The sequence below is a fragment of the Vulpes lagopus genome, chromosome 6 (assembly GCF_018345385.1).
Source record: "Vulpes lagopus strain Blue_001 chromosome 6, ASM1834538v1, whole genome shotgun sequence".
In the NCBI taxonomy this organism is placed as follows: Eukaryota; Metazoa; Chordata; class Mammalia; order Carnivora; family Canidae; genus Vulpes; species Vulpes lagopus.
In genome coordinates, this window is record NC_054829.1 from 84,859,086 (window position 1) to 84,873,819 (window position 14,734).

The window sequence follows — 14,734 nt, forward strand, 5'->3', positions numbered from 1 at the left end:
GCCCTGGGCCAAAGGCAGGCGCCAAAGCGCTGCGCCACCCAGGGATCCCGATAAACACTCATTGAGTATCTGTCATCTGCCATGCTTGCCCTTCAGAAGAACATACTTTGCAATAGACCCCATTTTACTACTGGACACTCCCTACAACTTTTATCAAAATTACTAATGTACTTTTAAATAGACCTAAAGATACAATTACTTAAAATTTAACATAAACACTCTCATTTTTTTTCCAAAAAAATTTCCACAGTTCTTAGAAATGCATGTGAGAAAAAGTTAGAGTAGTCAAATATAATTTACCTATATTGGTTTTAGTTTTCATAATTGTAAAACGAAAGGATTGACAGAAATAGTTTATAATGCCCTGCCCAGGCAGCACTGCTAACCTGGTAGAGAAAGAATGGGATATGACAAGTAGAAACCAAATAATGCCTGGGAATGTGCTTAAATTTTCCTTAAAGAAACCTGTGATGCATGCTCATGAGTTCAGTTTTGTCTCAAGGATTCTCATTCTTATATGCCTGCAGTCTTGAGCTTTCGGGAATGGAGCGAGACTTGTGTCAGCATTGAAGGTCAAATAGCAAATAGAGAGTGGGTGGTGAAAAAGACCAACAGTCAAGATCCTGAGCCTCAAAGTATAGAGATTTAAAAGCAACTAATGAGTGGGCATTTCCCAGTTTTTGCTTTGTCTTCCATAGAAAATATTGTTTTCCCCAGTGGTGTCTAGGTAAGTGCCAGATGAACTAAGAGAAGAGAAGAGATATGGAATTTTCTTCAGGGATTCAAGGAATTCTTTTTTTGCTTTAGCTAAAGATGGCTGTAGCTATGAGAAAGGCAGTTAAAATCTTATATGCATTTTCTTCTCATAATCTTATTCTCTTTCAATGTTAAGACCAGTTTTTCTAAAATAGAAAATGGAAATTCCAAGGGGCTGGAATCTTGAATATTCTACTGAAATAGGAATCTCATGATGTTTATACATTAAACAGTTCAGCTTACCTAGCATAAGCCCTAGGTATTCTAAAGAGAAAAAAAAAAAAGAGATTTTATGGCTTAATAGCTAGAATTTTTTTAAACTATAATTAGGAGTGTGGAATGTAATTTAATGTTTACCATTACGATTCAACAGTATTCAAAATGTCCATTTTTTGATGCGGACTAGGTATCATAATATTTAAGTCCAAGTATCTTGTGAAATAAATTTACTTTTAAAATATATAAAATAAAAAAATATATTTATATAATCATTTTAAAAAATGCACATATTTAACTAACAGTGACCCACATATTCATATAGTATATTCACCCTGGAACTGCAAAATATTGTTTTTTTAAAGCAACAATTTCATTTTTTATTGTAACCCCCTAGTATTTGAATTTCTATTTTCTGTAAATATGTTACTTTAATGAGTAAATTACATATTAAAAATTATACTTCGGAAATATTTTTTTAACTTTGTCTTAAGATACAAGATTTTATTGGTATGAATTTGTCATCAGAACAAAAGACAAAGTTATTGATTTTCTTTTCTTCATTAAAAAGAAGACAGGTTCGGGGATCCCTGGGTGGCGCAGCGGTTTGGCGCCTGCCTTTGGCCCAGGGTGCGATCCTGGAGACCCGGGATCGAATCCCACGTCGGGCTCCCGGTGCATGGAGCCTGCTTCTCCCTCTGCCTGTGTCTCTGCCTCTCTCTCTCTCTGTGACTATCATAAATAAAAATTAAAAAAAAAAAAAAAAAGAAGACAGGTTCTCCTTTCCATCAAATATCACCTCACATCATACAGTATGCCCCAAAGCTCACAACTCAGTACTTACTTCTTTGATCTTTAAGAGTTCCTTGCTTTAAATATAGTTAGTAATTAGAATATGAACTTTGTAAGGGAAGTCAGAGTCTTATTTATGTGATCCCACTGCCTAGAACATAGTTAGCATTTAATTAATATTGTTGAGAGTAATATGAGTTAAGAAATTATGAAGAAATCACTTGAAAAAAAAAACAAGTGTTTTGAGAAAACCAAGCCCTTCTTGGAGGACAGTGAAGTGGTACTGAGAGAGTAAAAACAGTGGAAGTTCGGGATTGCCCAAAGGGGTAAGGAGTAAAGAAAAAAACTACCTATTTCCCAATTTTGTTGTGTGTTTTTGGTTCTTTATCTTCAGTCACATGGCTTCCACTAAGATCTTTTTTTTTTTTATTATTTACTTATGATAGTCACAGAGAGAGAGAGAGAGAGAGAGAGAGAGAGAGGCAGAGGCATAGGCGGAGGGAGAAGCAGGCTCCATGCACCAGGAGCCCGACGTGGGATTCGATCCCGGGTCTCCAGGATCGCACCCTGGGCCAAAGGCAGGCGCTAAACCACTGCGCCACCCAGGGATCCCTCCACTAAGATCTTATAAGCTATTTTATATGGAGTCTCTTTGAAACTATAAAATTATATTCTTTTGGGCAGTGATTATTTTCTCTGTGTAGACACTGATATATGGGAGACATGAAATAAAAGTTTGCTTAATAAAAGTATATATACATGTATATATATAAAATAACTGTTATCCAAAATATCTTGATAATTTCCATTTGGAATGGTTGTCTCAACAGATTGAAAAGTAGAGGATCTTTTTTTTTTTTTTTTAAGATTTTATTTATTTATTTGAGAAAGAGAGAGCACCTGTTAGGGGAGGAACAGAGGATGAGGGCAAGAGAAGGGAAGAATCTCAGGAAGTCTCCAGGCTTTGAGTGTAGAACTGGATGTTGGGCTGAATCTCATAGCCCTGAGCTGAAACCAAGAGTCGGATGCTTGACCAACTGAGCCACCCAGGTGCGCCAAAAAGTAGAGAATCTTAATAAACAAAATCAACTTTCAGAATATTTTATCCCTTGAGCCCACAGTAAGTTGGATGTAACATGAAATTAAGCAATTTCACAATTAAAATATCAGTGAAAATATCTGAAGACTTGTGAAGCCATAGTTATGACAGATGATAGTATTGTGATGACAGAAATGACACTGGGAGACTATCAAATGTAATTTTCATCTTTATTTTAACTTGGAGAATGATTTCAAGCTCTCCTAAGGGATGGATATATTAAAGTTTAATATATCACAGGAATTTTTGTTTATTGTGCAGCCACATTATAAGGAAAACATGATAGAAGCTTTATGACTTCTCTAAAGATGAATTTGATATCAATTAATCTTTTAGTTTAAAATTTTTAATTTAAATTCAATTTAGTTAAAATATAGTGTGTTATTAGTTTCAGGGGTAAAATTTAGTACTTCTTCAGTTGCATATAACACCCAGTGCTCATTACATCAAGTGCTCTCCTTAATGCCCATCACCCAGTTACCCTATCTCCCCACCCATCTCCCCTCCAGAAACCCTAAGTTGTTTCCTTATAGTTAAGTCTATTATGTTTTGTCTCCCTTTCTGTTTTATCTTACTTATTTTATTTTTAAAAAAGACTTTATTTATTTATTTGAGAGAGAGATAGAGTAAAGCAGAGGGAGGAGCAGAGGAAGAGGGACAATAAGACTGCATTGAGTTTGGAGCCTGACTTGGGCCTCAATCTCACAACCCTGAGATTATGACCTGGGCCAAAATCAAAAGCCAGAGGCCAAACTGACTGAACCACCCAGGCACCCCCATTTTTTAATTTTAGAGACTCATTTATTTTCGTATTTAAAAGAGGTAAAATTTGAGCTATGATCTGTCCAGTTATCAAATGGATACAAGGTTTAGGGATATTACAAGGGTGAATTTATTAGGTCCAAATATGGAACTATCCTCATATTCTACAATTTTACTCATTTCAGCGATTCATTTTATATTTTAGATATATCAGAATTATGGTGACTAATTTTCCTTTCTCCTAACGCTGTCGCTCTGCTCCGCCCCACCCTCCCCGCGTGTAGTCGGCAGCGCGGAGGAGGTTGTCCTTTGGGCTTTTCCGTGGAAGGCCTGGCGCGCGCACCCCCGGCCCGGCCGAGCGGGACGATCCGGCGCACCTGCCCGCGGCGCCACCTGCCCGTGGTGCCACCTGCCCGCGGCGCCACCTGCTCGGCCTTCGGAGCCGCCGAGCGCAGTCAGGACTGGGGCGGGAGGGTGCTCCGCAATCTCTGTTACTAACCTTCCGGAAGGCTGCTGGCAGTTTTTCCTTTTTTTTCCTTTTCCTTTTTTTTTTTTTTTTTTTTGGCCCCACCACCCTCCCTTTTTAATGATTGTATATAACCCGTAGTTTTGTTTTACTGGCTCATCTTCTAAGCCGGTGGGCCCTGTAGTTCCTTCCCGTTGTTAGACTCTTGCCCCTTACACGTGTACCCGACCTGCAATAAACCCTTCTTGAGAAAAAAAAAAAAAAAAAAATTATTTGCCTTGGGAAATGTTGTAAAAATTTTTTACTAAAATTCTGTCAAACTTGAATATCGAAGTTCTATAAATCTATGATCATATAACCAAATGGAATTATTATTATGGATCATCATTAACACTATATGACATCCAGCACTACAGTTCAACTCCTTGATTGATACCCTTCATTTTATTCTTTTTAAATAGCAGTTTTAAGCACCAATAATCTCAAGGAATCATCAAACATTAGTATAATGGTGAAATACTGAGAAATAGCAAATTATAGTTTGGCAAAGATATTAAATATGCACACACATACACACAAAAATACATTCTCTTATTCTTTTAACTCTGCCATTAAACACCTATGGGATTTGAGACAAGATATTCACTATTCTGAGCCTCAGTTTTCTTATAAATGAAGTGATGGATATCTGGGAGAGAAGTTTGAAGAAACTACAGCTGATGGCAGAAAAACTCAGACTGTCTGCAACTTCACAGACGGCGCATTGGTTCAACATCAGGAATGGCCAAAAATTATAAAAATAATTTTTTTTTTTTTTTTAGCACAAACACATTTATTTACTAACCAAAGGAATGATCCTAATTAAATCAACACTTTGAAATAGTTGCATGTAAAATGTTTGTGGTAAAGATAATTGAACACAGTAATGAAAAAAAAAAGCAGTATGGAGATTTGCTCATTGAACTGAGCTTGTTCATCCTCACAGCTAATTCCTGTCCAAAATGATGATGGAATTTTTACTCTACTTTTTCATAGATCCGTGTACAGGTGACATTGTTCATGACGCATTCCACCACCAATTTCCCATCTTCCAACTTTCTTGTTATTGTGCTTTCCTTCCCATCTCATTCCTGATGTTGAACCAATGCGCCGTCTGTGAAGTTGCAGACAGTCTGAGTTTTTCTGCCATCAGCTGTAGTTTCTTCAAACTTCTCTCCCAGATATCCATCACTTCATTTATAAGAAAACTGAGGCTCAGAATAGTGAATATCTTGTCTCAAATCCCATAGGTGTTTAATGGCAGAGTTAAAAGAATAAGAGAATGTATTTTTGTGTGTATGTGTGTGCATATTTAATATCTTTGCCAAACTATAATTTGCTATTTCTCAGTATTTCACCATTATACTAATGTTTGATGATTCCTTGAGATTATTGGTGCTTAAAACTGCTATTTAAAAAGAATAAAATGAAGGGTATCAATCAAGGAGTTGAACTGTAGTGCTGGATGTCATATAGTGTTAATGATGATCCATAATAATAATTCCATTTGGTTATATGATCATAGATTTATAGAACTTCGATATTCAAGTTTGACAGAATTTTAGTAAAAAATTTTTACAACATTTCCCAAGGCAAATAATTACAAGCTAAAGAAACTATCAGGCGGTTCAGTAGAATTATAATGCAGGTCACAAATGCAATCCACATAAGTAATTTAAAATTTTCTAGGAACATAATTAAAAGGAATAAAATGAACAGATAAAATTAATTTCATAATATATTTTACTTAACCTAATGTATCCAAATGTTATAATTTCTACATGTTATGAATATAAAAATCATTGAGATATCTTACATTTTCTTTTTGTACATTCATGTACATTTTCAAAATTTATGTGTCTTTTATACTCACAGTACACCTTAATTTAACTAGCCATGCTTCAAGTTTTCAATAGCCGTGTATGGCTAATGGCTACCATATTAGATTACACAAGTCTAAACAGTCTAACATGCTGCTAGCAGTGATGGGAAGGAGGAACTAAAAGAGGAGGTGATTAGCTGTCTTACTCTGGAGAGATGTTTAGAAGAGGATGCTGGCATAGGGTATTAAAACATATGAGGGTATACATCTCATTACCAAGTGAGGATGTTGGGGTCTTATTGTGTTGAACAGCCTGCCCAAGAGCTTGGACCTATAGAAATGGCCAAACTGGAAACAGAGCTCAGCTGCTCTTAAACTTCCCCTTCTTTCCCCACTATACTGTATATCTTCTCTGGAAAAATAAAAAGAATCAGTAAATAATGCCAGAAAATCATCCTGTACATAAAAGGTCTATAGAAAAGAAGTCTCCTCACCTTAGAGGATTATTGGGTAGAAAACTTCCACTGGACTTGTTTACCCAGGTGACCCCCTCCTAATGGATGTGTTATATTAATAACTGCACTTTGGTGATGTTGATGTAATAACCTTGCACCTTGTGATTTTATTGAAAGGAAACGTTTTCCTCTAAGAGTTTATATGAATTGCTTTTAAAATTAATGCTTGAGGGATGCCTGGGTGGTTCAGTTGACTAGGTGTCTGACTCTTGATTTTGCCTCGGGTCATGATCTCAGAGTTGTGGAATCCAGTTCTGTGTCAGGCTCTTGGCTCAGTTGGAAGTTTGCTGGAGATTCTCTCTCTCCCACTCCCTCTGCCTTTCTCCTCTGCTCTCTCTCTCTAAAATAAATAAATCAATATTTTAAAACTCAATGAAAAATAAAATTAATTTGTGAAATTTTAGTTTGTATTATATATATGCAATTCCTACATGTAAAATTTGAGCATATGTGAAAATGACTCTACTGTTTATATTTAGTATTTTATAAAGTGCCCTTCATAAATTCTATGACTATAGTAATTGTGGATGTTTTAAAAATTGTGGTGTGCAAGGGTAACTGTTTCTTAAACAAATGAATTCATTTTACACTATTTCTTCATTCAGCTAATATATATTTAATCCTTACTGTATACCAAACAGCCTGTTAGATGCTGACACTAAAATAGAAGATGAAGTAGCATGGTTTCAACCTCATGAAGCTAATATTTTATTTGGGAACACAAATAATAAATATATAACTAAAAATAAATACACAGTTATAAACCGCATTAAGTGTTATAAAGAGCAAAAAGAAACCAGTATAATGAAATAGAGAATTAGGGGCTAGGGTAGCAGATTTCCTCTGGGTAGAGAGGTCCAGGGTAGGAGAAGGGGACCTAATGGTGCAAAGGCCCTGAGTTGGGAAAAGCATGATCTGTTTCAGACACAGTAAAGAAATCACTGTGACTGAAGCAGGGTCATGTGATAAGTAGGGACAGAAGAGTCAGGAGCTATAGACGGGGGCCATAAAATATAATCCCTTGTTAAGAATATTAAGGACCTTTATTTTTCTAGCATGTAGGAAGGATGTATTAAAGAGTTTAAGAGGGTATCTGATTTATGCTAAAAAAAATCACTGTAGCTACTATGTAGAAAATGAGTTTCAGGAGAGCAAAAAAGGAACAAAGAATATAAGAAGGCAATTGTGTACTCCAGAGGAGAAGACAGGAGATGGGCCTTTGTCTACTGAAGAATAAGGTCTAGAAGGCACAGCACATTCAAATTTTGGTATAGAATAGTTTTGCATTAAATTATCTTAAAGAAATCACTTACCTTCTTTTGGAAGGCTAAAACCCCATTGAGTATTTTAGATCAAATGTGATGATATATTTTCACAATTCAGACATTTCTGTGATGAGCTACTCACTTGTGTTGCTTCACCTTCATTATGTGGCTTCCCTCAATATGCTTTTCATATAAGGGACATGTAGCATGCTATACTTATTCAACTCTATTAGCAACTCCCACAAAACCTTTTTAAAAAACATTCCCAGGGTAATGTATTCAAATTGATGCATGCCTTGAAAATCCTTTCTAGTTTTGCATTCTGGTCATCTTTTACAAAACAGTGTAAGAAATGGATGCTCAAATCAGGCTTTCTTCCTCAGCAAGATCATTGGTAAGTAATGGATAAAATCTGAATATGCTCCTAGGGTGGTGGCTCTTACAGCACTAAATAATGTATTCATTTTGTCCAAACAAGTCAATAATATTATGGCATATTGAGCATTTTTATTCTATTCATTTCTGATTATTTCTCAATGTTCTATAAGAACCTCTTGTTTTTTTTTTCTTTATGCTATTCATTACAATTATATTTTTAATTTGTATTCTACTTCTCAACTGAAATGTAACTTCTGGTGAAGTGAAATCGTATTCTCTTATGTTCCGTTCAGGATTAGATCCCTAGGAACTCATATAGTTATTGATGCATAACAAATGCTCAATAAGTATTTGTTAGATAAATAAATGCCTGAATGGCCACTTGGAAATAAACTTCAGTATTATACTATATCAAAACCCATTTAGTAGATAACTATTTGCCCAGTATTATATGCAGCAACCTATTCTATTTGAACCTCTCCTTTAACTCACTTTGTGTTAAAGCAGGGTTTCCCACCTCAGTACTGTTGACATGAGAGGCTGGACAATTCTTTGTCACATACAATGGACAAATTCAATGTTCTGTGCATTGTAGGGTATTTGGGAGCATCCTTGGCTTCTGCCAATTACATGTCAGTAACACCCCCCAAGTCGTGACAACCAAAGATGTCCCCAGACATTGTCAAATGCCCTTAGTTGAGAAGCCCTAAAGACTTATTTTCACTCAAATAGTGATGTTTAAAGTATCTAGGTTTTGAGGCGTTGAATACTGAATTCTGGCCTTTTCAATGTGGAGCATTTTAATTTGTATTGAATTGTATCAAGAAGGAGAATAGAAATGGAAATAATAATTTCCTTGTGTCCATTTGGAAAAGCTCCTAAAAGGGTTTACACATCCTTTAAACCTGCTAATTCACAGAAATCAAGAAAGAACACACATTTTCAGTAAGACTCTCCTTTGTTGGCAACAAAATATTAGCACATGAATTCAATTTCCCAACGTGAGAACATAGAAAGTTCATAGGAAGCAAAAAGGGTTCAACTGCAATGATTGGACAGAACTATTTTTTGCATAGGAAGGAGGGAGAACAGAATTCAGTTAGCACCCTACAAAGCCCCAGGGCTTTTCTTTCTTTCTTTTTTTTTTTTAAAGAATTTTTATTTTCTTAGAGCAGTTTTAGGTTGGCAACAAAATTGAAAGAAAGATGTAGAGATTTCTCATATACCTCTTGCCTCCAGATATGCATAGCCTCCTCCATGATCAACATCACTCAGCAGAATTATAATTTGTTACCAAGGATGAACGTAATGAACACATCTTTATTACCCAAAGTCCATAGTTGACTTTAGTGTTCACTCTTGCTGGTGTACATTCTGTGGGTTTGGACAAATATTTGATGATGTGTATCTATCATTATAATTTCATATAGATTATTTTCACTGCCCTAAAACCCCCTTTCAGTGTTGCCTACTCATCTCTCCCTGCTCCCAACTCTGGTAACCACTGCTCTTTCTACTGTCTCTGTAGTTGTACCTTTTCCAGAAGTCATGTCATTAATATCATAGAGTATGTAGCTTTTTCAAATTGACTGCTTTTACTTAATAATATACATTTAAGTTTCCTCCATGTTTTTTCACAGCTTGTAGCTCTTTTTTTAAAGATTTTATTTATTTATTCAAGACACACACACACACACACACACACACACACACAGAAAGAGGGAGAGGGAGAGAGAGGCAGAGCCACAGGCAGAGGGAGAAGCAGGCTCCATGCAGGGAGCATTTTGTTATTAGTGCTGAGTAGTATTCCATTGTCTGCATGTACCATAGTTTATTTATCCACTCACCAATTGAAGGGCATCTTGATTGCTTCCAAGTTTTGGCAATTATGATTAAAGATGCTATAAATATAATGTGCAGATTTTTGTATGGACATGTTTCAACCCCTTGGGGTAAATACCAAAGAGAGTGATTGCTGGATCATGTGAAAAGAGTATCTTTAGTTTTGTAAGAAACTGTCCATCTTCCAAAATGACCACCATTTTGCATTCCCAGCAGGAATGTATGAGATTTCCTGTTGTTCTATACCCTGGCCAGCATTTGGTGCTGTCAGTGTGCCAGATTTTGGCCATTTTACTATGTGTGCAGTGGTATCTCATTGTTGTTTTACTCTGCATTTCCCTGATAACACATGATGGAGAGCATCTTTTCATACGTTTGTTTGCTATTTGTGTATCTTCTTTAGTGAGCTATTTTTAAGATCTTCGGACCATTTTTAAATTAGATTGTTTATTTTCTTATGGTTGAGCTTTTAGAGTTCTTTGCATATTTTGGATAGCAGTCCTTTATCACATGTGTCTTTTGTAAATATTTCCTACTGGTCTGTGACTTGTCTTCTAATTTTCTTGACACTATCTTTTGCAAATCAGAAGTTTTTAATTTTGTGAAGTCTAGTTTATCAGTTATTTCTTTCTTGGATTATGTTCTTGGGCTTGTTTATATCTAAAAATGCGTCACCATACACAAGGTCATCTAGGTTTTATTCTATGTTATCTTTTAGGAATTTTAGATCTTAGACTTTTACATTTAGGTCTCTGATCCATTTTGAGTTATTTTGTGTGACGATTTTAAGGTCTATGTTTAGGTTCTTATTGTTTTTTCCATGTAGATATCCAGTTGTTCTATCATCATTTGTTGATCCATTGTATTGCCTTTGGTTCTTTGTCAAAGATCAATTGACGATATTTATGGAGGTCTATTTCTGCACTCTGTATTCTGTTCCATTGATCTATTTGTCTATTCTTCTGTCAATTCCATACTTTTTTGATTACCATAGCTTTAGAGTAAGTCTTCAAGTCATGTAGCGTCAGTCCTCCAACTTTGTTCTTTCCTTCAGTATTGTGTTGGCTATCCTGGGCCTTTTGCCCCTCAATATAAACTTCTTTAGAATCACTTTGTAGATATTCATAGAATTTGTAGCCAGCCACTGAATAACTTACTGGAATTTTTATTGGGATTGCATTGAATCTATAGTTCAGGTTGGAAAGCAAAGCATTTCTAAGTAAGAGTGGGGAAGATAGCCAGAGTTTTTTTGTTTAAGAAAGCTTTCAGTATAGTGTTTACATTGCTATTTCCAGAATATAGTCTTTTACATTGATCAGAGTAAACCATGGTACAGATAAAATTCTGCATTGAACATGAAAAAGGAAATAGCATTTGAAGGAAAAAATAAATTGTATCACACACAATTTCCAGGGCAAGATATGATGAAGCAAATGAGCACACAATTTATAATGAGGCTTGACTTTTCTGTCAAAACACAAAAGTTTAAGGGAAACTTTAGGTTGCAGTAGGGGGAAAGTAACTTCAAAACTCATAGCATAATTAATTGTTTGTCTACTACCTATTTTGTTTTATTCAGGCAACTGCACAAATCAAGAATGCATAATCCTATTTGGAAGGAAGCAGTGGATATGTTTCTGGTGCTCAGTAGACTCATTATCACACACAAATTTAATAATATTTCTTACCCCTTCCCTGTTCATCACAGTACCATCTTTCAATGCATGTAATTTATATATTTGTTTATATTAGAATTATTTTACTAACTTTATTAAAAATTAAGAATTTATAAATGATAGCAAATAGAAAAATGATGCCCAAGTAAGTCCAAAATTATGTTGTATGTTGTCATGCTAAATTCTCAGTGGGATTTTTAATTCAGCTGATTTGGGGAATCAGATATTATCTCTCTTCCTGTCGTGGCAAGTTCTGATTTTCTCTTCAAATCCTATTTTAAATTCCTCACTCCTTGATAAGAGAGACTTTCATCTTAGGTCCCATAATATTAGATAGAGAGAAATCTTACAGTGTTTTGTAATGACATTGAAAAAAAATCTTTGATTAATCATTATTACCTCACTGCATCAAGTTGCCCTATTTTAATGTCTAATATATTAGGAATTATTTTATATCTCAAGCTCATAAAAACCCACCATCAGTGGCATTTGTGAGCAAAGATGTTGTTTTCTAAATGCACCAGCGCACTTATATTGTTATACCTCATGGCACTGTGGGGGAAAAAGTTGCTTAACCATTGTAAGCAAACTATCATTTTCCATTTTCAGAAGAAACTGAAAGTTAAAGTTTTACATAATTAACAAAGTCTTTTGTCCTCTATTAATTTGTAGAATAACAAAGTACACATAATAAAGTGTCTTTGATAAAACCATTTATTGGAAGGCCTGAATAAAACATATGGCAATGGTTGCCCACCTTGGAAATGCATCTGTGTAAGGGACTGTTCTTTCAGTCTCCTGTCCTTTGCTGACCATTGTAGCATAGGCACATCTCGTTTATCATCCTTGACATATTTCCCCATATAATAACTTTTTAACTTTATCTTTTAAAAGTATTTTAGGTATAAAAAATGTTCCTTATGTTTTCCAAAGGACCCTTATTAAGTCAATTTGAATACTGAATATTTTTATTTATAATACATACATAGTATGTGTGTTTCTAAGTAAGAGAAAGGAAATTAGTTAAGATTTTTAAAATCATCAGAATATCATTAGTTTTTTCACTTCATAGCTGATGATCAAATTTAGATGAAAATAGTTATGGGTAGTACAGTATGGATGTCATATGCTAGAAAACTCAGCATAAGTAAAGGGAGAAGAAGATCCATTCACTCATTCATTCCTTCATTTCATGTTTAGATTTTGATTTCTTCATGTGTTCTGGCATGTGCTATGTGCTGGGAATACATTTATGGTAATACACTAGATGTTCATTAATGTGTCTGCCCTAATGGGGCTTTTAATTTGATGTGCTGATAGATGTAAGTGAATGCATGTAAAATTGTAGCTGTGCTAGGAAAAGAAAAGTTCCTGAGGCTGTGAAAACACTTATTAGGGAATATGACCTAAACTGAGAAGTCAATAATGTATTTTATTAAGGAAATGATATTTAGATTCAAGTCTTAATGAATAGGTTATAACCTATGAAGATAGGGTAGCAGGGGGACAGTTGTAATGGTGGTGGACTGTTCAAGCAGAAGGAATAGTATATGAGAAAGTGTTTTGGTGGGAGTAACTAGAAGCAAACCTATAGAGCAGGGACAGAATGAGGGGTAAAATGATGTGAGATGAGTTTAGAAAACAATAATGGAAGACTGTCATGACAAAGTGTAGGGTTTCCATATTCTAAAGCTCACAATGCTTACGGATGGAGAAGTGTCTATAAGGAGACTAGAGAAGATTCAGAAAGATTCCAAGAAAAGGCCTGGAAATGTGGGAGGAGGGTTAAATCAAAGAGGCAAGAGTTGAGATGAAAGAAGTGGATTGACTCCTGGTCATGCAAAGAATGTAAGTTAAGGGTATCTGAGGATGGATTAGATGGTGGTATGTGATTATGAAGGGGAGATCTGTAGCTAGTGTGATCAAATGATTCATGATTCTGCAGTGAGAAACAGAGCATTGCAACAGGACAAGTTTTGCAGTCAGGTAATTAGTTATGTTACTAGAAGGTAATGGACTACACCCTCTGAATCAATTAGGTATCCATATAATTTCCATCTTCAAAATCAAAGCTTACAGGCATCTCTTACTATTGTTTAAGTTGCCACCTGTGCAAAAAAAGGAGACTCATTCACCTTTCCCAGTATTCTGAGAACTGCTAAAAAGGGGTATGCATCTTTGCAAATCCTGGTAAGGCGGCTCATTAAATATCACATCCATTGGGCAGAATGCTATCTGCAGAACAAGATGTTGCCTTAGACTACAAAAGCAGATGATGTCAAAATTGGACTGGGACTTGAGATTTCCTGTTTTCCACTAACAGACTTAGATGACTCATTAGACTTGAATGAGATGCTTTGAACTGGAGTGACAACAATGATGTTCTCTTCTGCATGTCAAAGTGGGAAGTGCATCCTTGGCCTGTTGTTTCTCTTGCCTGCCATAGAAATTTCCAGCGATCCAATACTTGAAAGAAAACTATGGCTGTATCTTTTGAAAAAAAAAAATCTTAAAAGATCCAGATGAGACAAGTCACTGACAAATTACCCATTGTTAATAAATATGAAAATACCTTTATTGATGTTAAACAAGCTTGAAATGATATGACTGGAATTAATGTTCATAACCAGCAATAGGGGACTTGGTGAGATAAATGCTATTTGTATCTTAGAACACTAAGTAGCCATTAAAATGTCCTTATAGGTGAATAACTAATAAGAAGGAGATAATGTGTATGATATTTTGAGTTATAAAGATATATGTGTCATCCCACTTTAAAATTTTGATTTTATTTAGATATATGGCTGTGCCATACATGCACACAAAGAACCAAAGCTGAAAATATTTATGCTGAAGTGTTAGCAGTGTTTGTTTGCACATATTAGGATATGGATGATTTTTATTTTATTCTTTTTTATGTCCAGATTTTAATATTTTCTGTGATAATGAACACATATTATTTTTGTCATAAAATAAAGCTATATAGAGATTTTTTTGCCTATCAAATTGGAAAATATATTTTTAAGCATCAACTATTGGCAAAACTTCCGGGAAATATATTGTTAAACGAGTTTAACCTAAAATAACCTTCTCAGGTGTAAAGTCC

General features: G+C 35.1%; 1 protein-coding gene across 1 annotated transcript in view; it reads left to right on the plus strand.

The window, feature by feature from the left end:
• Window positions 1–14,734, plus strand: part of ARHGAP24 (Rho GTPase activating protein 24) — a 504,876-nt gene that overhangs the window by 109,348 nt on the left and 380,794 nt on the right. The window lies entirely within an intron of this gene.